Genomic DNA, 13,451 nt, shown 5'->3' on the forward strand with positions numbered 1-13,451 from the left:
CTCAGTCATTTTCAAAATGCAGGGAAGCGCCGTATTTAGTAGAATACAGCGCACCCCTGTGCTTCCCTCTGCGCCAGCTCTAAATTAGCTGCCGAGCACCAACGCAGCCATCCTTGCGCCATGGTACAAGGATGGCTGCGTGGAGGGGGAAATTGTTTTTGTTCAGGAAGGCACACCTTCCTGCACAACAGAAATCTTCAGTGGCGATATGTTCGTGCAGCACACATAGAAAGAGCAAAAATGAGGAGAAATGAAAACATTTCTGCTCGTTTCTCCACTATAACGACACCCATTGTATGGCGCTTGGATTTTGGCGCTGCCACAGATTTACAAAAACTCGTAAAACTGGAGCAGCATCAAAATGCTATGGTGTTGCAGTGGCCCACCCAGAGCAACGCCCATTGCACGCCCCTTCCAGGGAAAGGGCTGCGTGTGAAGGGGCCGTATTTACAAGGTGGTGTTAAGCCACAAAACGTGGTTGAACGGCGTCTTGTAAATACGGCACAGTACATAGTGCCACCGGGGCGTCACTAAAGATGATGTGCCGGTGGCGATAGGGCCTTGTAAGTCTGGCCCTTTCTTTGCTCAAGGTGTATGTTCTTGGTGAAGGTAGGAAAGCCATTTTCGCTCTCATACCTTCCTTCCTTGGCTGGCTTGACCACAGTAGGCCCAGGCTTCAATGGAAAGGTCAAAAAGGGAGCAACTGACTGCCGTAAGGTGTATCGTCTTCTCTTGGTGAGTTGAGACCGATGCCCTTGGAGCGTAGTACCTCACGATGGTGAGGGATAGACACAGCCTCTTTAATTTCAATTTACCTGTCAGGTGAGGTGGTAAATGCAAATAATGTGATAAAGCACAGCAACTTGCTGTTTCTGCCTGGCCTCGAACCAGGGACCTTTCGCGTGTAAGGCGAACGTGATAACCACTACACTACAGAAACAGACATGCCTGCTTATTTGCTTCATGTGGCTATGCATTGGACTGGAACCACTGCACTGGAAACAGACACACCTGCTTTCTTTATGTGGCTATGCTTTGGACTGGAATGCAAGGACTAAGGGACAATATTCATGACGCTCAAAGCTGAGCCTTTCTGACAGGATCTCTTCCTTTGGAAGAAAGGAACTGGGATCACTTTCATTCCAAGAGGTGATTTCAAAACCAGCCCTGCAATTACTTTGGAGAAGCACTGTGCATTTCATGTTCCAACGAGAAGTGCTGCTCCAACACAAAAAAGCAGTTAGAAAGAAATCCCGCACTCCTTCATCATGCCGAACTGCCTCGACACCAGTAGAAAGCATGCAATGCATTCCACCATGGCATCTTACAAGAGTGGAAAGCAGAAATACTCCTGTTTAAAAACAGATCGAACCTATGAAGGCACGGGCTCGTCCGGGATTTGAACCCGGGACCTCTCACACCCAAAGCGAGAATCATACCCCTAGACCAACGAGCCTGCTGCTGCAAAAGCCTTTCAAACATCTTCTGAAGTGTCTTTGTGAAAAAGCAGGGCCACTTGGAGACTCTCCTTCTAAGCGTGCCATAGCAATTGATGTTTTGTGCCAAGGGGTTTTTTTTTGCCTCTAGCAAGGCAAGAGGTAGTCAAGAAGCCCTATGCTAGCAAGCTGAACTGTGGCGCTGATGAGAAAAGCAGACCCTTTCTGGTAGTTGTACGCCTCCGCAGGACCTGGGCCCTTGCACCGTAGACTTCCAGACCAGAAGCACTGAAGGGCCTGCCATCTCTTGCGCCTGAGCCAGAGGAGCATGCCTCTTGTATTCAAGCACAATTGCTCGCTCAGTGCTCGATCAGGCGAGATTTATATGAGTGCCTCACAGGCCTGAAACACTCACCTGGGAGACGCGGGGTGGCTGAATTCCCAGAATGGCCTTCGATAGGAAAATCACCTCCTTTCCTCCCGACTCATTTCAGAATTGGGTGAAAATCGCAAGACAGTGTTCAGGGGTGCATGGGTACTGCCTACTCCCAGCTGCCTCTCTGTCTTCTTCATGTTAATTTCAAGTCACAAGGAGGGACCATTGCCATTCTGCTCCGCCCACCTAACCAGGAAACCCAGGTTGAGCTTGTCTGCCTGTTGTTGTTGCAGGGGCAGTGCCTTCTCTGCCCAAAAGTGGCAGGAGAGCCTCACTTCAAACGATGGAATCAACTGCTTAAGTAGAAACCAGCATGGTAGTTACAGTGATAAGGTGCAGCTCTAACAGAAGGCGTGACTGAGATGCCCCTTCCAGAAATACATGGAATGCTGATTGAGGGCCCAGCCGGAGGGTTGGTGGATTTCTTTTCATATGCTACAGCAGCTTGCAAAGATAGTGTTGTGGGGAGCTGGCTGTGCAAGCAGAGGAAGATTTAAGGGCAGAAAATAGACCTATCAGAAGTGCGATATGAACCCACAACTACATGAGCAAACCAGGATGCTTAGCTTAACTGAAGATCAAGCTCTCTTGAGGCTGCCGCCTTAGACCACTCGGCCATCCTGACAGCTGAGTCTGTGTTTAGGTCTGACTCCTCAGTCTGCACTTGTCGATGCTGCCGCTTGCAATGTTCCTATCAAGGTGACAGGTTTAAAGGCCCCACAATATAACATGGCCAAGAAAAAAAAAAGTAAAAAACAGAATAAGAAACCAGGCACATGCACGACTACGCAAAGATGCAGATAACTTTTTACCGGCCTGCAATAGTAATACAAGTTTTACACAGGTCACAAGTTTTTAAAGGCCATCCCTGAGTGAGACTAAGCTTTTAGGGAGCAAACACAAAAGCAGACACTGCCCATTGTTTCTGCCCGGTCTCGAACCGGGGACCTTTCGCGTGTTAGGCGAACGTGATAACCACTACACTACAGAAACAAGCATGAGGGCTTGACTGAAGGAGCAAAATTCCCCTCATATGTTTGCCCGATTGCCTCTATACTTGATCAGCAGTTGCTCGCAAAGCGAGGAGTAAGTGTGAAAATTGCAGCGTTGTCAGCCAGCAAGCGTACACTCAGATGTACTGAAAAGTCACAGCTGCGGGTAGAGACAAATATCTGATGCCTAAATGCCTGAAACCAGAGCCTGTGAAAGCATCACACAGAGCACACTGAAAGCAAGCAGGAAGGAAGCCAAGGCATGGTGATCCTTTTTTTCTCCTGAGGCTAAAAATATTTTGCACAACAATGCTTTGAGTGGAATGAGGAATCTTCAAGCTTTGTGTATTTTGAGTAAAATTTGTGTGTTTTCTGCTAAAAAGGGTGTGTTGGGGATTTGGACCCGGACACCAACGAGCGAGGGCACAGAAGCACCACTGCTCAGACCCTGCTCCTAGGGTTGAGGGCAGAGAGTGGGCGAATACATCGCAAGGCAAGAAAATGCACATGGTTCTCTCTTCTGCAATATGACTAGAGTCATTTCCATGGTCGTCATCGAACATGACATAAAACGCCTCTATCCTTTAGACCTTTTGGCCCATAATTACAAGAGGATGACTGAGTGAGACGCTCTGCCAAATTTGGCAGCCTCGCACTCAGTCATTTTCAAAATGCAGGGAAGCGCCGTATTTAGTAGAATACAGCGCACCCCTGTGCTTCCCTCTGCGCCAGCTCTAAATTAGCTGCCGAGCACCAACGCAGCCATCCTTGCGCCATGGTACAAGGATGGCTGCGTGGAGGGGGAAATTGTTTTTGTTCAGGAAGGCACACCTTCCTGCACAACAGAAATCTTCAGTGGCGATATGTTCGTGCAGCACACATAGAAAGAGCAAAAATGAGGAGAAATGAAAACATTTCTGCTCGTTTCTCCACTATAACGACACCCATTGTATGGCGCTTGGATTTTGGCGCTGCCACAGATTTACAAAAACTCGTAAAACTGGAGCAGCATCAAAATGCTATGGTGTTGCAGTGGCCCACCCAGAGCAACGCCCATTGCACGCCCCTTCCAGGGAAAGGGCTGCGTGTGAAGGGGCCGTATTTACAAGGTGGTGTTAAGCCACAAAACGTGGTTGAACGGCGTCTTGTAAATACGGCACAGTACATAGTGCCACCGGGGCGTCACTAAAGATGATGTGCCGGTGGCGATAGGGCCTTGTAAGTCTGGCCCTTTCTTTGCTCAAGGTGTATGTTCTTGGTGAAGGTAGGAAAGCCATTTTCGCTCTCATACCTTCCTTCCTTGGCTGGCTTGACCACAGTAGGCCCAGGCTTCAATGGAAAGGTCAAAAAGGGAGCAACTGACTGCCGTAAGGTGTATCGTCTTCTCTTGGTGAGTTGAGACCGATGCCCTTGGAGCGTAGTACCTCACGATGGTGAGGGATAGACACAGCCTCTTTAATTTCAATTTACCTGTCAGGTGAGGTGGTAAATGCAAATAATGTGATAAAGCACAGCAACTTGCTGTTTCTGCCTGTCCTCGAACCAGGGACCTTTCGCGTGTAAGGCGAACGTGATAACCACTACACTACAGAAACAGACATGCCTGCTTATTTGCTTCATGTGGCTATGCATTGGACTGGAACCACTGCACTGGAAACAGACACACCTGCTTTCTTTATGTGGCTATGCTTTGGACTGGAATGCAAGGACTAAGGGACAATATTCATGACGCTCAAAGCTGAGCCTTTCTGACAGGATCTCTTCCTTTGGAAGAAAGGAACTGGGATCACTTTCATTCCAAGAGGTGATTTCAAAACCAGCCCTGCAATTACTTTGGAGAAGCACTGTGCATTTCATGTTCCAACGAGAAGTGCTGCTCCAACACAAAAAAGCAGTTAGAAAGAAATCCCGCACTCCTTCATCATGCCGAACTGCCTCGACACCAGTAGAAAGCATGCAATGCATTCCACCATGGCATCTTACAAGAGTGGAAAGCAGAAATACTCCTGTTTAAAAACAGATCGAACCTATGAAGGCACGGGCTCGTCCGGGATTTGAACCCGGGACCTCTCACACCCAAAGCGAGAATCATACCCCTAGACCAACGAGCCTGCTGCTGCAAAAGCCTTTCAAACATCTTCTGAAGTGTCTTTGTTAAAAAGCAGGGCCACTTGGAGACTCTCCTTCTAAGCGTGCCATAGCAATTGATGTTTTGTGCCAAGGGGTTTTTTTTTGCCTCTAGCAAGGCAAGAGGTAGTCAAGAAGCCCTATGCTAGCAAGCTGAACTGTGGCGCTGATGAGAAAAGCAGACCCTTTCTGGCAGTTGTACGCCTCCGCAGGACCTGGGCCCTTGCACCGTAGACTTCCAGACCAGAAGCACTGAAGGGCCTGCCATCTCTTGCGCCTGAGCCAGAGGAGCATGCCTCTTGTATTCAAGCACAATTGCTCGCTCAGTGCTCGATCAGGCGAGATTTATATGAGTGCCTCACAGGCCTGAAACACTCACCTGGGAGACGCGGGGTGGCTGAATTCCCAGAATGGCCTTCGATAGGAAAATCACCTCCTTTCCTCCCGACTCATTTCAGAATTGGGTGAAAATCGCAAGACAGTGTTCAGGGGTGCATGGGTACTGCCTACTCCCAGCTGCCTCTCTGTCTTCTTCATGTTAATTTCAAGTCACAAGGAGGGACCATTGCCATTCTGCTCCGCCCACCTAACCAGGAAACCCAGGTTGAGCTTGTCTGCCTGTTGTTGTTGCAGGGGCAGTGCCTTCTCTGCCCAAAAGTGGCAGGAGAGCCTCACTTCAAACGATGGAATCAACTGCTTAAGTAGAAACCAGCATGGTAGTTACAGTGATAAGGTGCAGCTCTAACAGAAGGCGTGACTGAGATGCCCCTTCCAGAAATACATGGAATGCTGATTGAGGGCCCAGCCGGAGGGTTGGTGGATTTCTTTTCATATGCTACAGCAGCTTGCAAAGATAGTGTTGTGGGGAGCTGGCTGTGCAAGCAGAGGAAGATTTAAGGGCAGAAAATAGACCTATCAGAAGTGCGATATGAACCCACAACTACATGAGCAAACCAGGATGCTTAGCTTAACTGAAGATCAAGCTCTCTTGAGGCTGCCGCCTTAGACCACTCGGCCATCCTGACAGCTGAGTCTGTGTTTAGGTCTGACTCCTCAGTCTGCACTTGTCGATGCTGCCGCTTGCAATGTTCCTATCAAGGTGACAGGTTTAAAGGCCCCACAATATAACATGGCCAAGAAAAAAAAAAGTAAAAAACAGAATAAGAAACCAGGCACATGCACGACTACGCAAAGATGCAGATAACTTTTTACCGGCCTGCAATAGTAATACAAGTTTTACACAGGTCACAAGTTTTTAAAGGCCATCCCTGAGTGAGACTAAGCTTTTAGGGAGCAAACACAAAAGCAGACACTGCCCATTGTTTCTGCCCGGTCTCGAACCTGGGACCTTTCGCGTGTTAGGCGAACGTGATAACCACTACACTACAGAAACAAGCATGAGGGCTTGACTGAAGGAGCAAAATTCCCCTCATATGTTTGCCCGATTGCCTCTATACTTGATCAGCAGTTGCTCGCAAAGCGAGGAGTAAGTGTGAAAATTGCAGCGTTGTCAGCCAGCAAGCGTACACTCAGATGTACTGAAAAGTCACAGCTGCGGGTAGAGACAAATATCTGATGCCTAAATGCCTGAAACCAGAGCCTGTGAAAGCATCACACAGAGCACACTGAAAGCAAGCAGGAAGGAAGCCAAGGCATGGTGATCCTTTTTTTCTCCTGAGGCTAAAAATATTTTGCACAACAATGCTTTGAGTGGAATGAGGAATCTTCAAGCTTTGTGTATTTTGAGTAAAATTTGTGTGTTTTCTGCTAAAAAGGGTGTGTTGGGGATTTGGACCCGGACACCAACGAGCGAGGGCACAGAAGCACCACTGCTCAGACCCTGCTCCTAGGGTTGAGGGCAGAGAGTGGGCGAATACATCGCAAGGCAAGAAAATGCACATGGTTCTCTCTTCTGCAATATGACTAGAGTCATTTCCATGGTCGTCATCGAACATGACATAAAACGCCTCTATCCTTTAGACCTTTTGGCCCATAATTACAAGAGGATGACTGAGTGAGACGCTCTGCCAAATTTGGCAGCCTCGCACTCAGTCATTTTCAAAATGCAGGGAAGCGCCGTATTTAGTAGAATACAGCGCACCCCTGTGCTTCCCTCTGCGCCAGCTCTAAATTAGCTGCCGAGCACCAACGCAGCCATCCTTGCGCCATGGTACAAGGATGGCTGCGTGGAGGGGGAAATTGTTTTTGTTCAGGAAGGCACACCTTCCTGCACAACAGAAATCTTCAGTGGCGATATGTTCGTGCAGCACACATAGAAAGAGCAAAAATGAGGAGAAATGAAAACATTTCTGCTCGTTTCTCCACTATAACGACACCCATTGTATGGCGCTTGGATTTTGGCGCTGCCACAGATTTACAAAAACTCGTAAAACTGGAGCAGCATCAAAATGCTATGGTGTTGCAGTGGCCCACCCAGAGCAACGCCCATTGCACGCCCCTTCCAGGGAAAGGGCTGCGTGTGAAGGGGCCGTATTTACAAGGTGGTGTTAAGCCACAAAACGTGGTTGAACGGCGTCTTGTAAATACGGCACAGTACATAGTGCCACCGGGGCGTCACTAAAGATGATGTGCCGGTGGCGATAGGGCCTTGTAAGTCTGGCCCTTTCTTTGCTCAAGGTGTATGTTCTTGGTGAAGGTAGGAAAGCCATTTTCGCTCTCATACCTTCCTTCCTTGGCTGGCTTGACCACAGTAGGCCCAGGCTTCAATGGAAAGGTCAAAAAGGGAGCAACTGACTGCCGTAAGGTGTATCGTCTTCTCTTGGTGAGTTGAGACCGATGCCCTTGGAGCGTAGTACCTCACGATGGTGAGGGATAGACACAGCCTCTTTAATTTCAATTTACCTGTCAGGTGAGGTGGTAAATGCAAATAATGTGATAAAGCACTGCAACTTGCTGTTTCTGCCTGGCCTCGAACCAGGGACCTTTCGCGTGTAAGGCGAACGTGATAACCACTACACTACAGAAACAGACATGCCTGCTTATTTGCTTCATGTGGCTATGCATTGGACTGGAACCACTGCACTGGAAACAGACACACCTGCTTTCTTTATGTGGCTATGCTTTGGACTGGAATGCAAGGACTAAGGGACAATATTCATGACGCTCAAAGCTGAGCCTTTCTGACAGGATCTCTTCCTTTGGAAGAAAGGAACTTGGATCACTTTCATTCCAAGAGGTGATTTCAAAACCAGCCCTGCAATTACTTTGGAGAAGCACTGTGCATTTCATGTTCCAACGAGAAGTGCTGCTCCAACACAAAAAAGCAGTTAGAAAGAAATCCCGCACTCCTTCATCATGCCGAACTGCCTCGACACCAGTAGAAAGCATGCAATGCATTCCACCATGGCATCTTACAAGAGTGGAAAGCAGAAATACTCCTGTTTAAAAACAGATCGAACCTATGAAGGCACGGGCTCGTCCGGGATTTGAACCCGGGACCTCTCACACCCAAAGCGAGAATCATACCCCTAGACCAACGAGCCTGCTGCTGCAAAAGCCTTTCAAACATCTTCTGAAGTGTCTTTGTGAAAAAGCAGGGCCACTTGGAGACTCTCCTTCTAAGCGTGCCATAGCAATTGATGTTTTGTGCCAAGGGTTTTTTTTTTGCCTCTAGCAAGGCAAGAGGTAGTCAAGAAGCCCTATGCTAGCAAGCTGAACTGTGGCGCTGATGAGAAAAGCAGACCCTTTCTGGTAGTTGTACGCCTCCGCAGGACCTGGGCCCTTGCACCGTAGACTTCCAGACCAGAAGCACTGAAGGGCCTGCCATCTCTTGCGCCTGAGCCAGAGGAGCATGCCTCTTGTATTCAAGCACAATTGCTCGCTCAGTGCTCGATCAGGCGAGATTTATATGAGTGCCTCACAGGCCTGAAACACTCACCTGGGAGACGCGGGGTGGCTGAATTCCCAGAATGGCCTTCGATAGGAAAATCACCTCCTTTCCTCCCGACTCATTTCAGAATTGGGTGAAAATCGCAAGACAGTGTTCAGGGGTGCATGGGTACTGCCTACTCCCAGCTGCCTCTCTGTCTTCTTCATGTTAATTTCAAGTCACAAGGAGGGACCATTGCCATTCTGCTCCGCCCACCTAACCAGGAAACCCAGGTTGAGCTTGTCTGCCTGTTGTTGTTGCAGGGGCAGTGCCTTCTCTGCCCAAAAGTGGCAGGAGAGCCTCACTTCAAACGATGGAATCAACTGCTTAAGTAGAAACCAGCATGGTAGTTACAGTGATAAGGTGCAGCTCTAACAGAAGGCGTGACTGAGATGCCCCTTCCAGAAATACATGGAATGCTGATTGAGGACCCAGCCGGAGGGTTGGTGGATTTCTTTTCATATGCTACAGCAGCTTGCAAAGATAGTGTTGTGGGGAGCTGGCTGTGCAAGCAGAGGAAGATTTAAGGGCAGAAAATAGACCTATCAGAAGTGCGATATGAACCCACAACTACATGAGCAAACCAGGATGCTTAGCTTAACTGAAGATCAAGCTCTCTTGAGGCTGCCGCCTTAGACCACTCGGCCATCCTGACAGCTGAGTCTGTGTTTAGGTCTGACTCCTCAGTCTGCACTTGTCGATGCTGCCGCTTGCAATGTTCCTATCAAGGTGACAGGTTTAAAGGCCCCACAATATAACATGGCCAAGAAAAAAAAAAGTAAAAAACAGAATAAGAAACCAGGCACATGCACGACTACGCAAAGATGCAGATAACTTTTTACCGGCCTGCAATAGTAATACAAGTTTTACACAGGTCACAAGTTTTTAAAGGCCATCCCTGAGTGAGACTAAGCTTTTAGGGAGCAAACACAAAAGCAGACACTGCCCATTGTTTCTGCCCGGTCTCGAACCGGGGACCTTTCGCGTGTTAGGCGAACGTGATAACCACTACACTACAGAAACAAGCATGAGGGCTTGACTGAAGGAGCAAAATTCCCCTCATATGTTTGCCCGATTGCCTCTATACTTGATCAGCAGTTGCTCGCAAAGCGAGGAGTAAGTGTGAAAATTGCAGCGTTGTCAGCCAGCAAGCGTACACTCAGATGTACTGAAAAGTCACAGCTGCGGGTAGAGACAAATATCTGATGCCTAAATGCCTGAAACCAGAGCCTGTGAAAGCATCACACAGAGCACACTGAAAGCAAGCAGGAAGGAAGCCAAGGCATGGTGATCCTTTTTTTCTCCTGAGGCTAAAAATATTTTGCACAACAATGCTTTGAGTGGAATGAGGAATCTTCAAGCTTTGTGTATTTTGAGTAAAATTTGTGTGTTTTCTGCTAAAAAGGGTGTGTTGGGGATTTGGACCCGGACACCAACGAGCGAGGGCACAGAAGCACCACTGCTCAGACCCTGCTCCTAGGGTTGAGGGCAGAGAGTGGGCGAATACATCGCAAGGCAAGAAAATGCACATGGTTCTCTCTTCTGCAATATGACTAGAGTCATTTCCATGGTCGTCATCGAACATGACATAAAACGCCTCTATCCTTTAGACCTTTTGGCCCATAATTACAAGAGGATGACTGAGTGAGACGCTCTGCCAAATTTGGCAGCCTCGCACTCAGTCATTTTCAAAATGCAGGGAAGCGCCGTATTTAGTAGAATACAGCGCACCCCTGTGCTTCCCTCTGCGCCAGCTCTAAATTAGCTGCCGAGCACCAACGCAGCCATCCTTGCGCCATGGTACAAGGATGGCTGCGTGGAGGGGGAAATTGTTTTTGTTCAGGAAGGCACACCTTCCTGCACAACAGAAATCTTCAGTGGCGATATGTTCGTGCAGCACACATAGAAAGAGCAAAAATGAGGAGAAATGAAAACATTTCTGCTCGTTTCTCCACTATAACGACACCCATTGTATGGCGCTTGGATTTTGGCGCTGCCACAGATTTACAAAAACTCGTAAAACTGGAGCAGCATCAAAATGCTATGGTGTTGCAGTGGCCCACCCAGAGCAACGCCCATTGCACGCCCCTTCCAGGGAAAGGGCTGCGTGTGAAGGGGCCGTATTTACAAGGTGGTGTTAAGCCACAAAACGTGGTTGAACGGCGTCTTGTAAATACGGCACAGTACATAGTGCCACCGGGGCGTCACTAAAGATGATGTGCCGGTGGCGATAGGGCCTTGTAAGTCTGGCCCTTTCTTTGCTCAAGGTGTATGTTCTTGGTGAAGGTAGGAAAGCCATTTTCGCTCTCATACCTTCCTTCCTTGGCTGGCTTGACCACAGTAGGCCCAGGCTTCAATGGAAAGGTCAAAAAGGGAGCAACTGACTGCCGTAAGGTGTATCGTCTTCTCTTGGTGAGTTGAGACCGATGCCCTTGGAGCGTAGTACCTCACGATGGTGAGGGATAGACACAGCCTCTTTAATTTCAATTTACCTGTCAGGTGAGGTGGTAAATGCAAATAATGTGATAAAGCACAGCAACTTGCTGTTTCTGCCTGGCCTCGAACCAGGGACCTTTCGCGTGTAAGGCGAACGTGATAACCACTACACTACAGAAACAGACATGCCTGCTTATTTGCTTCATGTGGCTATGCATTGGACTGGAACCACTGCACTGGAAACAGACACACCTGCTTTCTTTATGTGGCTATGCTTTGGACTGGAATGCAAGGACTAAGGGACAATATTCATGACGCTCAAAGCTGAGCCTTTCTGACAGGATCTCTTCCTTTGGAAGAAAGGAACTGGGATCACTTTCATTCCAAGAGGTGATTTCAAAACCAGCCCTGCAATTACCTTGGAGAAGCACTGTGCATTTCATGTTCCAACGAGAAGTGCTGCTCCAACACAAAAAAGCAGTTAGAAAGAAATCCCGCACTCCTTCATCATGCCGAACTGCCTCGACACCAGTAGAAAGCATGCAATGCATTCCACCATGGCATCTTACAAGAGTGGAAAGCAGAAATACTCCTGTTTAAAAACAGATCGAACCTATGAAGGCACGGGCTCGTCCGGGATTTGAACCCGGGACCTCTCACACCCAAAGCGAGAATCATACCCCTAGACCAACGAGCCTGCTGCTGCAAAAGCCTTTCAAACATCTTCTGAAGTGTCTTTGTGAAAAAGCAGGGCCACTTGGAGACTCTCCTTCTAAGCGTGCCATAGCAATTGATGTTTTGTGCCAAGGGGTTTTTTTTTGCCTCTAGCAAGGCAAGAGGTAGTCAAGAAGCCCTATGCTAGCAAGCTGAACTGTGGCGCTGATGAGAAAAGCAGACCCTTTCTGGCAGTTGTACGCCTCCGCAGGACCTGGGCCCTTGCACCGTAGACTTCCAGACCAGAAGCACTGAAGGGCCTGCCATCTCTTGCGCCTGAGCCAGAGGAGCATGCCTCTTGTATTCAAGCACAATTGCTCGCTCAGTGCTCGATCAGGCGAGATTTATATGAGTGCCTCACAGGCCTGAAACACTCACCTGGGAGACGCGGGGTGGCTGAATTCCCAGAATGGCCTTCGATAGGAAAATCACCTCCTTTCCTCCCGACTCATTTCAGAATTGGGTGAAAATCGCAAGACAGTGTTCAGGGGTGCATGGGTACTGCCTACTCCCAGCTGCCTCTCTGTCTTCTTCATGTTAATTTCAAGTCACAAGGAGGGACCATTGCCATTCTGCTCCGCCCACCTAACCAGGAAACCCAGGTTGAGCTTGTCTGCCTGTTGTTGTTGCAGGGGCAGTGCCTTCTCTGCCCAAAAGTGGCAGGAGAGCCTCACTTCAAACGATGGAATCAACTGCTTAAGTAGAAACCAGCATGGTAGTTACAGTGATAAGGTGCAGCTCTAACAGAAGGCGTGACTGAGATGCCCCTTCCAGAAATACATGGAATGCTGATTGAGGGCCCAGCCGGAGGGTTGGTGGATTTCTTTTCATATGCTACAGCAGCTTGCAAAGATAGTGTTGTGGGGAGCTGGCTGTGCAAGCAGAGGAAGATTTAAGGGCAGAAAATAGACCTATCAGAAGTGCGATATGAACCCACAACTACATGAGCAAACCAGGATGCTTAGCTTAACTGAAGATCAAGCTCTCTTGAGGCTGCCGCCTTAGACCACTCGGCCATCCTGACAGCTGAGTCTGTGTTTAGGTCTGACTCCTCAGTCTGCACTTGTCGATGCTGCCGCTTGCAATGTTCCTATCAAGGTGACAGGTTTAAAGGCCCCACAATATAACATGGCCAAGAAAAAAAAAAGTAAAAAACAGAATAAGAAACCAGGCACATGCACGACTACGCAAAGATGCAGATAACTTTTTACAGGCCTGCAATAGTAATACAAGTTTTACACAGGTCACAAGTTTTTAAAGGCCATCCCTGAGTGAGACTAAGCTTTTAGGGAGCAAACACAAAAGCAGACACTGCCCATTGTTTCTGCCCGGTCTCGAACCGGGGACCTTTCGCGTGTTAGGCGAACGTGATAACCACTACACTACAGAAACAAGCATGAGGGCTTGACTGAAGGAGCAAA

The 13,451-nt window shown here is 48.5% G+C and overlaps 11 non-coding genes across 11 annotated transcripts; all 11 read right to left on the reverse strand.

Moving 5' to 3' along the window:
- Nucleotides 1-867: 867 nt before the first annotated feature.
- TRNAV-UAC (transfer RNA valine (anticodon UAC)) lies at nt 868-940 on the reverse strand. Its single transcript has one exon. It is a non-coding gene; the product is annotated as a tRNA-Val (tRNA).
- Nucleotides 941-1,384: 444 nt separating this feature from the next.
- TRNAP-UGG (transfer RNA proline (anticodon UGG)) lies at nt 1,385-1,456 on the reverse strand. The gene has a single exon. It is a non-coding gene; the product is annotated as a tRNA-Pro (tRNA).
- Nucleotides 1,457-2,792: 1,336 nt separating this feature from the next.
- Nucleotides 2,793-2,865, reverse strand: TRNAV-AAC (transfer RNA valine (anticodon AAC)). Its single transcript has one exon. It is a non-coding gene; the product is annotated as a tRNA-Val (tRNA).
- Nucleotides 2,866-4,903: 2,038 nt separating this feature from the next.
- TRNAP-UGG (transfer RNA proline (anticodon UGG)) lies at nt 4,904-4,975 on the reverse strand. The gene has a single exon. It is a non-coding gene; the product is annotated as a tRNA-Pro (tRNA).
- Nucleotides 4,976-6,311: 1,336 nt separating this feature from the next.
- On the reverse strand, nt 6,312-6,384 carry TRNAV-AAC (transfer RNA valine (anticodon AAC)). The gene has a single exon. It is a non-coding gene; the product is annotated as a tRNA-Val (tRNA).
- Nucleotides 6,385-7,905: 1,521 nt separating this feature from the next.
- Nucleotides 7,906-7,978, reverse strand: TRNAV-UAC (transfer RNA valine (anticodon UAC)). The gene has a single exon. It is a non-coding gene; the product is annotated as a tRNA-Val (tRNA).
- A 444-nt stretch (nt 7,979-8,422) lies between these two features.
- TRNAP-UGG (transfer RNA proline (anticodon UGG)) lies at nt 8,423-8,494 on the reverse strand. The gene has a single exon. It is a non-coding gene; the product is annotated as a tRNA-Pro (tRNA).
- Nucleotides 8,495-9,830: 1,336 nt separating this feature from the next.
- TRNAV-AAC (transfer RNA valine (anticodon AAC)) lies at nt 9,831-9,903 on the reverse strand. The gene has a single exon. It is a non-coding gene; the product is annotated as a tRNA-Val (tRNA).
- Nucleotides 9,904-11,424: 1,521 nt separating this feature from the next.
- Nucleotides 11,425-11,497, reverse strand: TRNAV-UAC (transfer RNA valine (anticodon UAC)). The gene has a single exon. It is a non-coding gene; the product is annotated as a tRNA-Val (tRNA).
- Nucleotides 11,498-11,941: 444 nt separating this feature from the next.
- On the reverse strand, nt 11,942-12,013 carry TRNAP-UGG (transfer RNA proline (anticodon UGG)). The gene has a single exon. It is a non-coding gene; the product is annotated as a tRNA-Pro (tRNA).
- Nucleotides 12,014-13,349: 1,336 nt separating this feature from the next.
- Nucleotides 13,350-13,422, reverse strand: TRNAV-AAC (transfer RNA valine (anticodon AAC)). The gene has a single exon. It is a non-coding gene; the product is annotated as a tRNA-Val (tRNA).
- Nucleotides 13,423-13,451: the final 29 nt, after the last annotated feature.

Source organism: Pleurodeles waltl, chromosome 10 (assembly GCF_031143425.1).
Source record: "Pleurodeles waltl isolate 20211129_DDA chromosome 10, aPleWal1.hap1.20221129, whole genome shotgun sequence".
NCBI classification, from domain to species: domain Eukaryota; kingdom Metazoa; phylum Chordata; class Amphibia; order Caudata; family Salamandridae; genus Pleurodeles; species Pleurodeles waltl.